General features: G+C 34.9%; 1 protein-coding gene across 7 annotated transcripts in view; it reads left to right on the top strand.

Moving 5' to 3' along the window:
* The window catches only part of shaker (potassium voltage-gated channel protein Shaker), a 431,166-nt gene that overhangs the window by 149,163 nt on the left and 262,747 nt on the right, over positions 1-19,256 (top strand). The window lies entirely within an intron of this gene.

Genomic DNA, 19,256 nt, shown 5'->3' on the forward strand with positions numbered 1-19,256 from the left:
AAATTACTATTAATTACTTTTTCGCTTTGAATGGTCAGACAGCCATTGCACACTAAAATTAAAATTAATGTCTATTGGATCTAGTTAACAGCAGGTGGCCTATGAAAACGTATTCCCACACAATACAAAATTGAATTGAAACAATAATTTAAATGCTGCTGAAACAATGACTTCATTGATTTGTTTCGACGGATTCCACAGTCAATCAAACCGTCGGGCCTCAAGTTACTCATAGTTCATTCTGTATGCATACAAACGTAATTATCGTTTTAAAGTTAGAAATAATAATAGCATAGCAGGGCGTGACCAAGAAAACTATAAGTATTCGAAGTGTCGGAACTAATAAAACGCAAGATTGTGCAGTTAAAATAGTTCTATATGTTAAGGATTCGGGAAAACCGTATAAAATTCTACAAATTCAATTAAAAAGAAGAAAAAAAACATTTGTGCAATTCATACGTGGTAGAAGTGAAACTTCCAAAAATGTTAGCTTCAAAATAATGAGCCGAATGTAAAATTTCGGGAAGAGAATAATTAGGTACCTAATGATCACAGTGATACAAAGTTTGATAATTATTTTTTTACATTTTATTCGTATATATTATCTAGATTTATTCAGAATGTATTAAGTACGAATATTAAGTACGAATCAGAGCACAAAGTGAACCACGAATATAACAAACACTGTATAATGTTTCCTATCTCATTTTCGCCCACGTTAAATCTGATGAATTTAAGTGTCTGTCTCTTTTTACTGTCACTTTTTCGTTTCATAGACTTTCGAATCAAAACGATGTTAAAGAAGTTTTCACTTCAAAACTTTAAAAATAAACTATTTTATATCTTATAAGTGTGTACGTAATTTACAATATCCTTCAAATTTAGACACATTTATTTGTTTGTCTTAACTTCCTTCTCCATGTCTTAAGGAAAGTGGTGGTTTTGTTTTGCTGTCTACGGGATTCAGCAGCCACTTAGCACCAGGTGAGCTATGAGCTCGTTCACCTAACTAAGCAGTAAAAACCAAAAGTTACTGTGTAAAGTTACCGTGATTCATATGAATTCGAAAACACAAATTTCACGCCACGGAAGTATGTGCCACTGAAATATGTATTACGCTGTACGTAATCCCGAACTTGCGAGAGGCACAGCCTTAATAATTGCGTGGAAGGCAACGATACGACTGCAGACTTTGCCAATTACGAGCGACCGAGTGCCGCGATTTGGCAATGAGCAGTTGGCGTGGCCAGTAATTGACATGCTCACGTCGGTAGTGAAATGACCTCCTGCTTTTGGGCGACTGGTAATGATGACAAATTGTAAAGTCATTCAGCAACGAAGTTAATATGAGATTTTTTCATAGCATAGCGATCTATGTAGAACCTACGTGCTCACATAAAAAAACAATTTATGTCAATTTCAAAATATGACACTTTTTGAAGTTATACTTCTTTAGGCGCGTTATGAAAAATTTATGACAGTGAAATTTTACGATGCGCGCGCACCGTGACACAAAATTAACAGAATGAAGTTGCCCACTAAATCGCTCATTACAATACGACCGGCGTAGCTTGGCGAGTCTGAATATAGCCGCAGGTGAACTTTTCGAGCCGTATCGAGAATTACCGAATTTATACGATGTCAAGAAAAGGGATGTCCAATATGCGTGTTTGAGGATAATGTTTAATCGATTTTTTTTCAAATTGATTAAAATTTTAATAAATAAAAAAATAAAAAATTTAATAAAAATAAAGTATAACTTCTTACGCGCGTACATAAGTACACGCACCTTTTTTTTCTTTTGTTTTTAAAACTAATAATGTTTTTGTGACTTGCATTAAAATTTCGAGAAACTAATGAGAGCTTATTATTGAGATACACGAATTAAATACACCTAGATAATATCCAGAAATTGTACAGATCGAAGATGAATTCACGGCCTGCCTATCGTTCGCTTGTCCCCGGAGGACAAAGAAATTGCTACGCGAATACCTCACAGTATGAAAAATTCCCCACTCTACAAACTGGAAAGCATTAAACTGCTCACGCGACAGAAATAGGCAGGCTATTAAATAAAATGTAGCCGATTCGTTTTGCGCAAATCTTTATCTATTATAAATGCCCTGACTATCTCAATTGATTACTACTATTACTTAACTGATGACTATTTTAAGTGACCCTACAATAATTTAAAGATACAGCAAAAGCTTCTTATTCGCGCTTTCGCTATTCGCGGATTAAAAAAGTGCGACCCAATTCCTATAGGTATAACGGCCGCTGGTGTAGTGGTAAGTGACATGGTCACTACACAAGGGGCTCTCGGGTTCGAATCCCGCCAAGGGAAGATATTTGTATGATAAATATAAATGTCTTTTCCAGGGTTATGGATGTATATTAAATATATGTATGTGTATAATAAAAATCTTACATTTATATCCGTTATCTGGTACCCGTAACACAAGTTCTTTACGAACTTATCACGGGACCAGTTAACGTGGCGTGATTGTTAGTAAATATTTATTTATTTATTATTATATTAGCGGCTAAAGATTTTGTTTTTCGCGGAGCAGAGCTAAAAAGGATTCCAGTATGTCGGTATCCATACGTAATATCCTTTGTAAACGCGTCTTCAAATGGACTATGGCTAAAGTACGTTGTTGACAAAAGCCGCCTACGCTGCGCTATATAATATATGTATGTAATTTATCATTCCATATTCATAGTTCGCGGCATTATGGAAAATATACACCGCGAATAAACTACTTTTATTCTACTTCACTGCAATTCCAACTCAGTGGTAGATTCAGTAAAGCACCGCTCATGCTAGGGCTAGTGTTAGAGGAAGCTCTTTCAGGTTGAGTCCCGTGAGCTCACCTACTAATCCGTGCATATTTGCAATAGCCTCTTAGGCTACCGACAATTAGGTAGAGAAAAAACAGTTTTCTAGAAATCTTTCCAAAATCTCAAATCAATAAAATTAAAATAACAATAATAAATTATTATTCTTCTTTTATTAGCTTGGTGTGAATGCAACGAAATCTTTAAACGTCATTTCCATTGTCGATTAACTTGAAAATTTTGACCCGCAGCAAGGACCGAATGACAATAATTTTATAACTTCGGTTCAATATCTAAGACCAGTATGACTTTTTGGCAGGAACGCGAGGAGTGAAGTTGTGTGATTTGTTTTATTTTGTCTATTTAGTGTTTCTTCAGATTTAAATGTGTAATAACGGTGTGCTATTAACTGTTTAATATCTGTGAAAATGCACCAATGTGGGAAAATGAAACAAATCCGCTGGACGTCACTCCTCGGGATTCTCCAAAGAGTCCACTGAAAAAACTTCGGTAAATGACCACCATTTTACTGAAATTTTTTCATCCCATATTATCTCATCCCATTCATTTATTTTCATCCCAGTTCATTAATGTCTGTCTGAAATTGATAATCTTCATTTCATTTAATTCCATTTAATTTTACCCCATATTATAATTTTTCATAAAAATAAGAATATAAATTAAAATAAGACATGACCGAAAAGTCTTAGTTACCAGGTCATAAAATCCCATGAAAAAAACAATAAGACCAGTATCCACAGTATAAGAAGAAAAATGAAATTAAATCTTAATTTGGTTTGCTATTGTTTATTTTTAGTTTAGTAAATTATATAATTATTCAAAATATGAGAGTACAAATACAAAACTAAAAATAGAATAAGTTTATCATTTGACAAAATCATTTGAGAGCCGCCGGATTAAGCGATCTTACCTTTCAATACCGTTCGATGCTTTACGCAAACCCATTAGACCGGAGCGTGCAACACACTAATTAATGGTATTTCGAGCCCTTTGTGGGCTCGCTCGATCACCTGACAGTAACTTGATCGTGTTTCGATGTAGTGAGCTTCGTAATTGGCAGACTGCAACGGTACGGTCAAGGATGCATACAGTCTAATTGTGTTTATATAACGCACGTACGGTCAGCCTAATTGAGTATCCTAATTTAATTAAAAAGAGAGAGATAAAGAGAGAGTATTCTTTATTGTACATATAAAAAAAACAATGCGATACATTAAATACAAAAAAAGTACAATCGGCGGCCTTATCGCTAAGAGCGATCTCTTCAAGGCAAATATCAGGTGGACAAGAACCATTTAGAAATGAGTTACCCGCGGCGTATCAATACGAGTATATACGAGTATACACATACATACATATACATACACAAATACCATACATAGTATATAATATATACTAATATTCATAAATATTGTTGACAGTACTTACGGCTGGCAGCGGCTTGGCTCTGCCCCTGGCATTGCTGAAGTCCATGGGCGACGGTAACCACTCACCATCAGGTGGGCCGTATGCTCGTCAGCCTACATGAACAATAAAATAAAAAAATATTTTATACATACAAATACACAATGTAATATAATAATAATTAAATTAAATTAAATTGGAAACAATACAGGTGCCTAGGCGAGGCTAGGTACTTTTTATTGAATTGTATTTATAGTACCTAAGATGAGCATGCCGCCTTCTGGTAGAAAACGATCAAACGCTCGTGGACATCAGCAATGTCAGAGGCTCGGACAAGTTGCAGCTTGGCCACTATAGACTCTTCCCTAGTCTCGTTTGATGAAAGAGATGTCATAGTTTTTGTTTGGAACTTTCGCGGCCGCTGCATTACCCACACTGTTATTAATAGGTTAGGGAAAAAGTTTCCTCGAATTTTTTAAGAAAATTTTCGATTTTTTTTAATATAGTTTATTTACATTTCACTAAAGTATGTTGGTACAATTTTTGCTCAGTGGCTAAAGATGTGTGAGGTCTAGCGTTATCGTGATGAAAAACCACACCCCTCCGGTTGATTAAATTCCGGCCGCTTTTTCTCAACTTCTTCCGTTAATCTCATCAGTTGTTCGCAGTAGAGTTCAGAATCCATGGTCCTGCCTGGTGGTAACAGCTCATAATGAATAATGCCCTTCCAATCCCACCACATACACAGCATTACCTTGTTGCGAGTTAAACCGGGCTTCGCCACAGTCTGTGAAGCCTGACCGGCCTTTGACCACGACCTTTTTCGCACGTTCTTGTCGTACGTAATTCACTTTCCATCACCAGTGCTCAGCTTCTTTAAAAATGGTTCGGATTCATTACGTCGTAATAAAGAGTCACAAATGAGTACACGATTCATTAGGTTTCTTTCAGTGAGCTCGCGAGGTACCCAAATATCGAACTTTTTTGTGTACCCAGTTTTTTCAAATGCGCCAATACTGTTATGTGGCCAATTCCCAGTTCTTCAGCTACGTCGTAACTACTTGGCGAAATATGTGATTATAAAAGCATAATAGTATTTTACAATAGAACCATAATAATGTTCAAACTTAAAATTTCAATTAATTATATAGTCAAATTTCGACTACTGGGAGACCACTAGTATAAATAAAAAATACCCCGACAAAGAGCAAACAAAACCTGTTCATTACACGTTTGCTTACCCGATGTGGGAATCGAACCCACGACCCTCGGCGCAACAGTCAGGGGCGCTAACCCCTACACCACCGAGTCAGTCTATATTGCATTAGACAAATTTCACGAACAAGACGCGTCAGGGGTCATCGCTAGCGAACGAACTACCTAACAATGATCCAGACAACTGTTCAAGGTCGCCACAGCTACCTGACCAAATTCGAAACTCTCAAATCTAAGTCTCTCTTCATGATTTTTACGGAGAAATTTTTACTATATTCAAGATGGCGATAGCTTGGCGATTGCGGTAGGCAGCGACTTGACTCTGCCCCTGGCATTGCTGAAGTCCATGGGTGTCGGTAACCACTCACCATCAGGTAGGCCGTATGCTCGTCTGTTTACAAGGGCAATAAAAAAAAGCTTGGGCGAGAAATTTCAGGGCTTAGAACTGATTTCATAATATGAAGGTTCATTTTCCGATCTTAAAGGATTATTATATTTCCTCTTACTATGTAATTAGCTTTCTTGTTTAGCGTAGTAAAAAACGTAGCCTTTTGTTTAGTTTTCCAAATACGACGACGACACGAATTAATGCATACGATACCGATGCTATTTGTATTTTGATTATACTTTATGGAAAAAGACGAAGAAGATCGTCGATCGAGTGGGTGGGTGTCTTTGTCTGGTAAACCGGCTGGTAAACATGTTGCAGTGCCTTTACCTTAAAAATATTGTTAGCGTGATTCAGGTTTAATGTCGAATTTCTTCTATTGCTAGAAACTGATAAAATATTATTATTAAAAAAAAAACTTAAAATTACCAAAAAACCTCCACCTTTTCCAGCAACGTTGAAAATTTCAAGCCTTTATTCACCAGGAATTTAATTAAAAAACCACATCCCTCTTGTTCTTCTTCGTCGTGCCCTTATTCCACACATCGTGAGAGGTTGGCGCAGTAGTCATCTTGTTGCATAGGGACTTGGAATGAGATTTACGACCAGCATGTCATCGACCCTCCAATCACAAAACTTTTTTCCTATCTATTCACTGGTAGCCTAAGAGACTATTCCAGCCACGCCCAGATGGGTAGATGAGCTCACGGGTTCAACCTGAGAGAATTTACTAATACTAGCCCTAGCAAGAGCAGTGCTTCGCTGAATCTACCACCGGATCGGAATCGCGACTCACTGAGAAGATCCGACGAGAAACTCAGTGAGCTGTAGACTGTCACAAAACTCCATCTGAAACTGAATATAACGTGGTAAAAGTTTTTGATCCACCACTTTTCGGGGCCGCGCCATCTCACATGGGTGCACAGATATCAATGCAAACAAGTAATGTTATGATAGAACTTTGGAGCGAATTGATTCCCAGGCAGTTTTAGAAATACAAACAGACTGGGTCCACGGTGATTTCCTTTCGCGTGATCTCGACGACTTTCACGATGAGGGAATAACATCGTATAAGGAGGGACTAGTATTGTAAGTAAGCACGGATTCCTAGATGTCACCTCCCTGCTTATATCTGCTGAAAAGTGGTAGATATATAAAATATGTCGGAGAAGCCACAATTATTAACACCATCGTCAGACATCATAGGGGCGAATAGGGTGATCGAGCTAAGAAAAAGAAATATGGAGTACACCAATCACGTTTGTTGTCACAATTTAGAAATCTTCTCTTCACGTTCAGCAAACGAAAACGAATGACAGTTCTTAGGACGGAGGCAGCACTCTTCAAGAAGGCTAGTGGGTAAGTGTGTAATGGCATCTACGCGCCTCCATCAGCTAGGCTCTGTGGTAGCACGAACTTAGCCGATTTCCAACGATACCACAATCGTGCTGCCATCTCTCGGGAATCGTGCTGCGTTTCATTTAGCTATCAAACTAATGACCGTCTCCGACAAAATATAAAAATAAACAAACAAAATCATACTCATTGAGTATCTAAGAAAATTTTATACAGTATTAAATAACTATCAGAATACATTAGTGCTCCTAATGGCACGGACTTAATAGCATAAGCCTGAGTACACCGGTTGCTTGTAGCATAACTTAACATTGCTAATTTTATAATCAATTAAAAGCTTTACCGAAGACAATGTCTTTTTTATCTTGCTTTTAGGTGCTGGGCTAATAGTAGTCGGATAGTTTGGACTTTAGGACATTTCGGGCTCTCTAAAAATATGACAAAGGCGAAAAAGGATGAAGCTTATTTAAAAAACAATACAACGAAATATTCGATGACGAGATTTTATTTTATATGAGACTAGCTTTTGCCCGCGATTCCGTCCTCGTGGAATAGTTACTTTGGTATAATGCAAAATTTTACCCCCACTTTATTTACGTAGAAAGTGAAAATATTTTTGAATTATATAATGTTAAGGAGCTATTGAAACGCCTATTATGAAACATTCTTTACTGGTGCTCCACTTGTATTGGTCTTACTTGGTGATGTTATATAGCCATCCTCAATAAATGGGCTATCTAACACTGAAAAAAATTTTCAATTCGGACCAGTAGGTCCTGAGATTAGCGCGTTCAAACAAACAAACTCTTCAGCTTTATAATATTAAATAGTATTGATGTCCCGTAGACATAACCAGCTGAGTTTATCGCCGGATCTTCTAAATGCATCACGATTTTGCACTGCGTCTTGCTAGGGCTAGTATTAGCAAATTCTCTCAGGTTGAGCCCGTGAGCCAGTGAACTCATCTAACTGTTACCGGTCCGTGAGAAGCTGTAATAACCCTTTAGAATATTAACGAACAGGCACGGCAATTTTTTTACGAGAAAAGTACTAAGGCTCTTTACGCAAATCACGGTACCAGTTACTTAACGACGACTTAACTACCGTAAGCTGCTTACAACGCAGTGACAACGCTTTATCACGTATCCAAGGGATACGAGAGCTATGCCAAATCCCACTAACGATCCACGAGTCTGAGACGATGTTGTCCACTGAGTTTCTCGCCGGATCTTCTCAGTGGGTCGCGTTTCCGATCCGCTGGTAGATTCTGCAAAGCACTGCTCTTGCTAGGGCCAGTTTTCGCACCACTCCGGTTTGAGCCCCGTGAGCTCACCTACAAACGTTAGAGTGAAGCTGAAATAGCCTCTCAAGGATATCAGCTCAGTATAAAAAAAGAGACGAAGTTAATGGTCACCGGCATTCTACAAATATTTTAACAACGCGAACAGAATACAGAATTTGTTTTTTCGATATTTTTAGTAAACTCTAAGACGTTTTTACTGGAACAATACTCGAGCTCTCCCGACTAGTTTTGAGTAGTTTTAAAGGACAAAGATATCGGAAAGTGGTGTGAGTTATCAAGAAAAATCAATTCAAAATCTCACAGCGTCATCTAATCTGAGTGTTTGTACGAACAAGAAAAGGCTTCGAGGAAACAAAAAGTTTTAAATTAAAATCTAACAACTGTCTTAAATTTAAATTCAAGTAACAAAAATGATCTATAACGATGTTTCTCTGTTGTCTTCTAAAAATGTGAATTAATTATGTAGTCAATTGTTTGGTGTCTTTTTTATTGTTTGTCTTACGTACAGTACACATAGATAGCTATGGAAATAACGCGCTTACTTCTTTAAATGAGACAAAACTGGCTATTTCAAACTTTTTATAATATATACCTGACAGTTGCAAGACAGCTAATTTTAGACCTTATACATAAGCCAAAAAATCTACTTAGTAATGAAATGAAAATACAACAATTCGTGGAAATAATATTGCATAGATTCTGAGAAGCGGATACCTACTTTAAATTTATAACATTCACGATGAACCACTTGGCTTCCATGATAAGTAAAATATGTAAAATAACAAAAAGTATACTAAATGTATTAGTATAAAGCTATTTTCATAATATGGGGAGAAGGACACCCTTCATAAGGCACCCCCGCCAGATTCCTGGAAAACTGATCTAACAGCACCCACTTCGGATCCTAATCATAATTCAAATGAACGAGGCGATAAGGAATAGTGCATATTATTTTAATTGCAGTTTGTCAAAATCATAATTTGAGAACAGCGCCACCTAATCAAAATCTCTAGCACTATTGTGACACTTTGACGCAATTTATTAATGATGGCGCTGTTTGAGTTTAGTTCAAAATACGTTCGCTAGATGGCTATAGTATAATGGTGAAAATTATATATGTAAATAGTCTGCCATCTAGTGCTATACAAACAAAAATACTCTTTGCACCCATGCTTACACATGCTTTCAGTAGATGGCATTTAAAAAAGTTCTATTTCTCTTAAATTTTAAGTGCTAAGCTACGAATAAATAATAAGTCTTATTCGTAGGTGCTAAGCTTTTTTTACGTCAATCGTTAATTCTTTTTAATTTCAATCAATCAAACCAAGCAAATTTAATATTGTCAAATCAATTAAAACGTTTAACGAATAATAAAATTAGAAAAAGATTAGATTAAAGAACAAACACATTTGTATTAGCTGGATCTATGTTAATTTGGTTTATGGAACGAACATTTTCATCTTAATTGAACATCTAGAATTTGGTGAAAACTAAGTTGAAAGTTAATCGAACATCTAGAATTTGGTGAACATTAACTAAAAATTTCTAGACGTTCCAAAGACGACTAATAATAAATTTTATAGCTGTAGTCAAATTTCATTTTTTTCCCTACATATTTGTCGGTTTCCTCTAGGGGATATTCCGGTATCACTTAACACCTCTCGCGGCTCTGCTTGAGGTAGTTCACTAACACTGGTCCCAGCAAGAGCAGTGCTTCGCAGAATCTACCACCGAATCGGAAACGCGACCCATTGAGAAGATCCGGCGAGAAACTCAGTGAGCTTTCTCTGTGGGTTAATTTTCTCGCCGAGCCCTTCGTCGCAAGCGACGGGTTCGACGAGAACGATTGCCGGTGCTTGGGGTACTAAAAACACCTCCACCCTTAGTGGATCGGGAGGATCCGAAATTCCGAAACGACGTGTAACGCCTCGCCTATTTTATGCCGTGAAGCAGTAAGGCGTTTCGGTTTGAAGGGTGGAGCAGCCGTTGTAACTATACTAAGATCTTAGAACTTAGATCTCAAGGTGGGTGGCGCATTTACGTTGTAGATGTCCATGGGCTCTAGTAACCACTTAACAATAGGTGGGCTGTGAGCTCGTCCACCCATCTAAGCAATAAAAAAAAAACAAAAAAGCTATGGCCCAAGCACCGGGACATGTATTGCTGTTGACTAAATATATATTTTTTACTATTTAAATTAATTTATTTATTTATTTATAAAGTAAGCTCCAGTGCTTACCCAATTTATGGAGGATATAAGTAATGGAGCCGCATTTTTAATGAGGCCCCAGGGCCCTCCCCTCCTGGAAATTGCAGCACAAAACGATGCAAGCTGTAAATATTAACATATTATATTTATTAAATTTTTGTATATTATAAATAAATATAAATAAATAATTAATTTTTTAATTATGCATAAAAAATAGATTAAATCTATAAAAAAACATTACACACACTAACATGTATTTGACACACGCCTATGCATACCTACTCTTTAGTTTATCTTTAGATTGCGCTCAAATTAAGAATAGATTATATTGTTCTTTAATATTATTTATCTATAGTGTAGTCTTGACGAAATCTGTGATTAATGAAATATAGTCACTATAGAACCATAATAATTGTCACACTTATAATTTCAATTAATTATAGTCATAGATATTACACTTATGATTATAGTCGAATTTCGACTACTGGAGTACCACTAGTCTATATATTAATACGTGAAGCAAAAACTTTGTATCCCTTTTTACGAAAATTGGGCGGACGGAGGAGTATAAAATTTTCCACACTTATAGAGAATACAGAGAAGAAGTGCACAGTGCTAATATTTTTTTTAAAATAATGCATAAAAGATACATTAAATCAATAAAGAAAAAATTACACACACTACATACCATGTATTTGACGCACACACGCATGCATACTATTTATTGTCAAACTTTTGTTCTTGATGTCTGTTGTCAAATTATGAATAGATTAAATATTGTTTGTCTTTGTGGTATTTATTAATATTTTTTTATAGTGTAGCCTTGGCAAAATTTGTGATTATAGAAGTATAAATACAATAGTGTACAAACTTACAATTCCAATTAATTATAGTCGAATTTCGACTACTGCGGGAGCTCTAGTAAATGGTAAAACGTAAACTAATCGAAACCTATTCGTAGGCGGTCAAGTGCTTCGCTACAGTGTTACGTAGTGCTACGCTCATCGAGGAGTTACATTTGAGTCTCCTTGGACCGCTCCCCCGAATACACCTATGATTATAGTTGAATTTCGACTACTGGGAGTACCACTAGTAAATAGTAAAACGTAGACTAATCAAAACGTACTTGTAGTCGGTCAAGTGCTTCGCTACGGTGCTACGTGGTGCTACGCTGATCGAGGAGCTGCAATCGAGTCCCGTTGGACCGCTCCACCCGAATACACTTAATATTATAGTCGTATTTCGACTACTAGGAGTACCACTAGTAAATGGTAAACTGTAGACTAATCAAAACGTATTTGGGTCGTTTACAATTTTGCGGCCAAAAAAGTAACGATTTCATGAATTTAAACTTTCTCTAATTTTCCATTTTTTTGTATTTAGGCATGTTCGAAATAAAAAATGCTTAATCACAATCAACTCAATCACTTATTTATTGATAATATTACATAATATTTATTTATATGTTTCATTTTACGCATTTGATAATGCCAACACGGATGACAATAATAATTGAAAGAGAAACTTTTTTTTAAAACTTATAAATCGTACTTCGTTTGTTTTTAATAATGTTCCAATCGAGTTAGTTTTCCTTGATTATTGTATCATATAGTGAATAAATAAAATTGCCGAATTTAAACACGCGTTACTGAAAAAATAGCCAACAAGTTAGAATTTAAATTTCGAACCAGTGATACGAATGAGATTTGGGGTAGTTTTTAATGTACCTATATAACTCCTAATTTAACTGTGTTTACGAATATACAGTTATAGGACCACGCGCCTGTTGTCATGACAACAAATTTACTGTACTTATAATTATGGTAACATTGAGGCTACGAGAATTAAATCAAACAACTCGCTTTTGACTCCAAATTTGAAAACAACCCATTTGTAGTCGGTCAAGTGCTTCGCTACGGGGCTACGTGGTGCTACGTTGATCGAGAAGCTAAAATCAAGTCCCCTAGGACCGCTCCCCGCGAAATAGGCTCCCGAGAGAAAACGCAATAGGAAGGCATCTGTATTAGCAAGTATTTAACAGGAGCCCTATAGTCCAAACGATCATGGGATATAAGATTTGCCTCTCTCTGTGCTCTGTAACACATTTTACGTGACTCAGTTTGGATTTTTTAAGACGATCTCGCTATTTCGCTTTTATTATCGCTATTACGCTGTGGTGGTAGAGTGAATTATAAACATGCCTGAATCGGAACAGTTAATACTTATAAAGCAATAATACGTAATTGTATGAACGACTAGCTAACTACTTAGATCTCGTACGTAACTAGGTTATTAAAAAAGTTATTAGCACTGTACTGTGTCGTTGTATAGGTTTTTTGGAACGAAGTTCCTTACGGCAGGCTTGGAGGGGATAGGGATTTTGCTGCGCGACTGAAGTGAAAAAAATGTGATAGTAAAACCGTAAGAAAAAATCCGTGGAAAAAATCCGTGGAAAAAAGTGCGTGGAATCAAACCGTTAAATGAGACGTGCCCAGGCGCGACAATCGCATACACAAGCGAGTAGTGTATAATACCTTTCTCTTTCTCCCTCTTTCTTTTCGTTCTCTCATCCATTCTCTTTCTATTTTACGTAATTTATTATTTCCTAAAATACTGAATTTCCTATTACTTTTTCCTATTTCCTAATACTTTCCTATACTTAAATAAAAACTAATCAGCAAAATTTAAGAGAAAAATCAAGAAAACCTACATAAAATTGAGCACGATTTTTTTTTGCAAATTGTGTCGATTCTGCATTAGCCGAAGGAACTTCGTTCCTACCTGGTGTCCCACGACACCAAGATGTGGTGTCGTGGGACACCACATCTTTTTTACAATTAAGAATACTTAGCTTCTCTATTTTATTGCTTAGATGGGTGGGCGAGCTCTCGACCTACCTGGTGTTAAGTGGTTACCAGAGTGTTAATGCCACCACCCACATCGAGATATGAGTTGTAAAGTCATTACTGCTTCACGACGGAAATAGGCAGGGTGTGAAACGCATTAAATCCGAAATTTTCAAACTTTAAAAATAATAATTAATAAAACGTTTTCCGATGAAGTGAATTGGGAATTTAAGCCATTCTTGAAATCACTTGTACAACGTTTTTTTTAAAAATCAAAATCTATCCAGTCCTTTAAAAGTAGTTCATTAACATACACGCGGACAGAATAATTATCTCGTATGTATGTATATTAAGATTAATTATTTTTTTGTTCTTTTCAGGTAAGTAACGAGTTTATAATCTAACGCTATCGACCTGGTAAGGTAAGTTATTTTTTTGTGATTATGTTTAACATGGGTGTCTAATATTTTGATATTACATATTTGATAGTTAAACGGGATATATAATAGAACCGTCTTTCACGAGAGTATATAAATACACATAAGGAGAGTACAAATAAGTATACTAATGCTCCCAGTACTTAAATTTCATAAGTCACCTAAAACTATTGAAAAGTGAAAAAGAAACAGCGGTTAAATATAATTCGATCAGACTAGTATTAGTAAATACTATAGTATCGTTACTAGTATGTTCACTGAAATACTATAATAGTTTTTCATAGAACATCGAGCACCTATCTCAATGTAATTACCTCAGATATCGCCCAACATCATCATAAAATAACATCCTCTTGGTCTATTCACTAAGAAAACCCGATTACTATTCGATCGATTTAGCTCAAAATGGATTAGATTCAACACACTGGTAAACCTTAGAAACAACCCACAGTTAATTGGCAGGTACTTTATTAGTATAACAAGATTATCTTCATGATCTAATGTCAAGTTTTTTATAAGTTTTCATCGTATAACATAACTTAGTTTTGATTTGGGCAGCAATATTTTGCGTGCTGAGCTTACTTTCACATATTTTGCAGAAATTGCTAAAAGATTTTTAGAAGAAAGTGTAAATAAATATTATAAATAAATACAAAAATCAATGCCTGCTAAATTCACAGCAAAATAACTTTAAATTGTTATTTATAAATTTTATTAACTTAAAAACAGTTCGTTATACATGCGCGCTCTAAGACAAGTCCGAACAGTTATGTACCTAATACCAATACCTAATCAAACTGCGCAAATAGTCGGTATTCCGACGCTCCACACTTTGGACGCATTCATAGATAGTATATAGTCGATCTATCGACGGAGCGCGATCAAAGCGTTAACTGTATGTAAATAAAAAACTTTCTTATTTAAAACTCTTTAGTTTTTAAAAAGGAATTTTCTTCAGTGTCATGGAGGGAAGTCTGTCATTCAGTAAAAAGAGAGCTCAGTTTTGTATAGTTTATTAATACTGCTTACTGTCTAATTTTTTTTATAATAATTGTAAAACATATTATGGGCTTTACATATTGTTTCCTTATTATATCACAGAAAAAACAATTAAGTCTTTTATTGTTTATTCATTCTGAAATACTCCATATCGTTATATGTATAAGAAAGTAGTTTCGATTGCGTCCACGACTCACACTATATTAAGCGTGTTCACAAATCAATGATGTGAAAGGTTATTCGTTTGATAAGAATAGATTTTTATCGCTCGTCAATGATGCAAAGGACCGTTTTATTCGTAACCCGAACCCTCTTCCTACTTTCTTCTGAAGATAAATACAAACCAGTACCACGGAATATTCATGATATTCAGAGTGTATTTACTTATCAAAGCGTTCACAATTGTCTTCGTTTACAATGAACATATTTTAGGTACTATTTGTTAATTGTAGAGAATATTTCAAGGTGCGAGACGGTGTTCATCGCGATGTCTATGCGAGTAAGTAATTAATTTACCCGAAGCAAAATAAAATAACGAAATATTTATTTCGGATTCAGAATTAATTTATTTCAATACGTTGTCATATAAAATATTTATTACTAACTTTTTTTTAAACAATATTCCTTATTAGCCAAACTTCGCCAGATACTATATTTTATTAACATATATCGTATACTATTATTAAATATTGCGCTCGTAATAACTAATGATAAAGTAATTTAAAATTTTAAGTTCATTTTAGTTAAATTACTACTTTTACTGCTCTCTTTACTGACATTTACTCTATGTAAATGTCGCATGTAAAGGTTCAAATTGTGATTTTTTTTAATTTCAGTATAGCATAGATTATATTTTGACAATTTACTTACCCACTACTGAAAATTTGCAAAAAATTGTCTTCTGTTCCTAGTACAAAATTTGTTACTTTTAGATTTTCTAAATAAATAAATTCCTTAAAATTAATCCGTAAAATAATACCCAAGCAAAACTAATATCACATCAGCAGCTATTCTTAATAATTCCTAATCTTTAACACTTTAGCTCTAACACATATCTTGAAGCACTATCAATTTCAATTGTAGCTATAGCTTCATAACCAACTGTCAAAGTCACTAGGGACTATGACAGCTGACATTTGATTGGCGTGACATACGAACCAGAGCTTATCTACACTGTAACATGCATCGAACGTGACTAGTCTGTTTAAGATTATCAAATGATATCAAACAGGGTAAGGGAGGCATTGAAGGAAAATACCAATTATTAATTAATACGCTTTTATTAGCGTCAGACGTATGTATGTTTGTAACGGAATCTTTGGACATGATTTTGACCTCCTTCAAAACCTCGGATTAACTCAAAATTTGGTATACTTATTAAGGACCGATGACAATTTAATATTTAAAAAAAAATGGAAAAATGATAATTGAAAAAAAATATGGAAAAAATTGAAATTCAACTAAAACATGAAAAATAAATAATGGTTTAAAAAAACTAACAAAATACGCTTCTATAGAAAATCCAACTAAAAATTGAAAATGAATTTTAATAAATTTGATCTAAAAATAGTGTAAGAAAAAATAATTTTATTGTAAAAAAGCGTGGGGTGCTTTTCAGGATATTATCAAAATAAGCCTTCGACTCATATCTGTTCTTAAAATATTTAAACTACTAATACCATGCACCCCAAGCTTTAGTGGGATATTCTATAAAAGCGCATTTTGTTAGTTTTTTAAACTATTATATATTTTTCATTTTTTAGTTGAATTTCAATCTTTCCAATACTTTTTCAAAAATTTTTTTATATGTCACATCGTATTAGATTTTCTTCTTGTTAGGTCACGTGGATATTGCACTTCGTTGTTTGTCTGCAGGTCACCGAGACTCTTTAAAACACGCTTTAATAATTTAAAAATAAACGCCGTGTCAATGTTTCATGAGATATTTATTTTCCGAAGAGCTATATAAGATTTAATACTAAGATATTTAATATTTCACACATATTTAAGATTTTAAATTTAGCATAGTTGCGAATCAGTCGTGCACATAAACTAACCAATATACATATTAATTAATTGCTACCGTTTTGTTGACACAAACTTGAGCGCTCATTTAGGATGGTATTCAGTATCTCAGAATTGAAATCTAAATCAATTTTATTCCTATGAATTCTTAACATACATATGAAAATGCGAATATTAATGTGATTTGCTCATGAAAATTTAATTAACTAACTTAGTATGTATTCTTCTTAAAATTCTTCACCGGTATGCGTTTTTTGTCTTTAATAATATTACTACATATTCCTATTCTTTTAAAAACCCTTTTCTATTTTTCGTAAATAAATAACTCTTTTAAACCGAGTATAAAATAAATGATTTATTTATTACTAGCTGACCCGGCAGACTTCGTTGTGCCTTAATCGATAAAATACCTAAACTTTTGTGTAAAATAAACTTAAAACAAACAAAAGGAATCCGTCCGACGGGGGCCACATCAAAGGGAAAACAAAATAGTTTTTTTTTACTTATATTTTCATATATCATTTTCATATTTTCATATTTATCTAACTTTTAAACCTTCTCTGGACTTCTACAAATAATCCAAGACCAAAATTAGCCAAATCGGTCCAACCGTTCTCGAGTTCTAGCGAGACTAACGAACAGCAATTCATTTTTATATATATAGGTAGTTATATAGATAAATTACAAATGAACGAACAAATTCACAGAAAAGCAAACGTTAAGGTTACTTATAACGGTAATTTTCTCGAGTAAACTTCCACTTTTCGATTGTCGGACGAAAAGATCCGTCAGAGCCTTGTTGTTAGCGCTGAAACGAATTACTGCGTGGCTGTCATCGTAGCGTATCTGGAAATGACCGGCAGAACTAAACATCGATTGGCTCATTGTTGGCCTGACACGCGGTAATAATAAATCAGATTACTTTGCTACTTAGGTTTTTTATTTATTGCTTTGTTGATGGGTGGACGAGCTGACGGCCCACTTGGTGTTAAGTGGTTAACGGAGCACATAGACATTTACAACGTAAATATAACTGATATAAGTTCTAAGGTCTCAGCATAGTTACAACGGCTGCCCCACCTTCAAACCGAAACGCATTCTTCACGGTAGAAATTGGCAGGGTGGTGGTACCTACTCATGCGGACTCACAAGAGGTCCTATCACCTGTGCCTGTGTATCATAAAAACGGGAAAATGTATCGGTTGTTGCTCACTTCAAGACTGAAGATTTCAAAGAGTTTCAAAATAACAATTTTGATTGTTCATTTTTGTTTATTATTCATTTGATTATTCATTGAGCCGAAGAATTTATAATCAGCCTTTGTGAGTTTGCTTTGTACTATCAAAGATAAAGCGTCAGCTAGATTGTATAAGGCTGTTCTTAAAGGGACGTCTGCAAAAACCAGTCTCTCGAAGACTATTGTTCCCTTATTTAACATATCATAATTTTCTTTGTATTCCCTTATTATTGTTATATTTTAACATTCACTAGTAATACATTTTGCAGATTATATTTAAACATACACATGTATGCTGTAATTTTATTTCGTTAACATTTTTGAAAGCATCCGACCAAATGTAGTAATTAGTGGGAAAGTTAAGATCGACATACATTAGCTTTAGATATATATTAATACGTGAAGCAAAAACGTTGTATCCCTTTTTACGAAAATTGCGCGGACGGAGGAGTATGAAACTTTCCACACTTATAGAGAATATAGAGAAGAAGTGCACAATGCTATTTTTTTTTTTTAAATAATGCATAAAAGATACATTAAATCAATAAAGAAAACATTACACACACATACCATGTATTTGACGCACACACGCATGCATACTATTTATTGTCAAACTTTTGTTCTTGACGTCTGTTGTCAAATTGAGAATAGATTAAATATTGTTTGCCTTTGTTAATATTTTTATAGTGTAGCCTTGGCGAAATTAGTGATTATAGAAGTATAAAATACAATCATAATAGTGTACAAACTTACAATTCGAATTAATTATAGTCGAATTTCGACTACTGCGGGACCACTAGTTACAATAAATTCGACTGCTGAACCCTAGTTGTAACAACGTAAAAGAGACACCATGACTACCACCATCACAACACAATAAGATAATCATACACCACGTACTTATACTAACAAATACTTTAGTCCCTGCATACCCCAAGAAACGAGTCGTGACGATACGGTCACCATTCCTGTACATAT

Source organism: Bombyx mandarina, chromosome 01 (genome assembly GCF_030267445.1).
Source record: "Bombyx mandarina strain Sakado chromosome 01, ASM3026744v2".
NCBI classification, from domain to species: domain Eukaryota; kingdom Metazoa; phylum Arthropoda; class Insecta; order Lepidoptera; family Bombycidae; genus Bombyx; species Bombyx mandarina.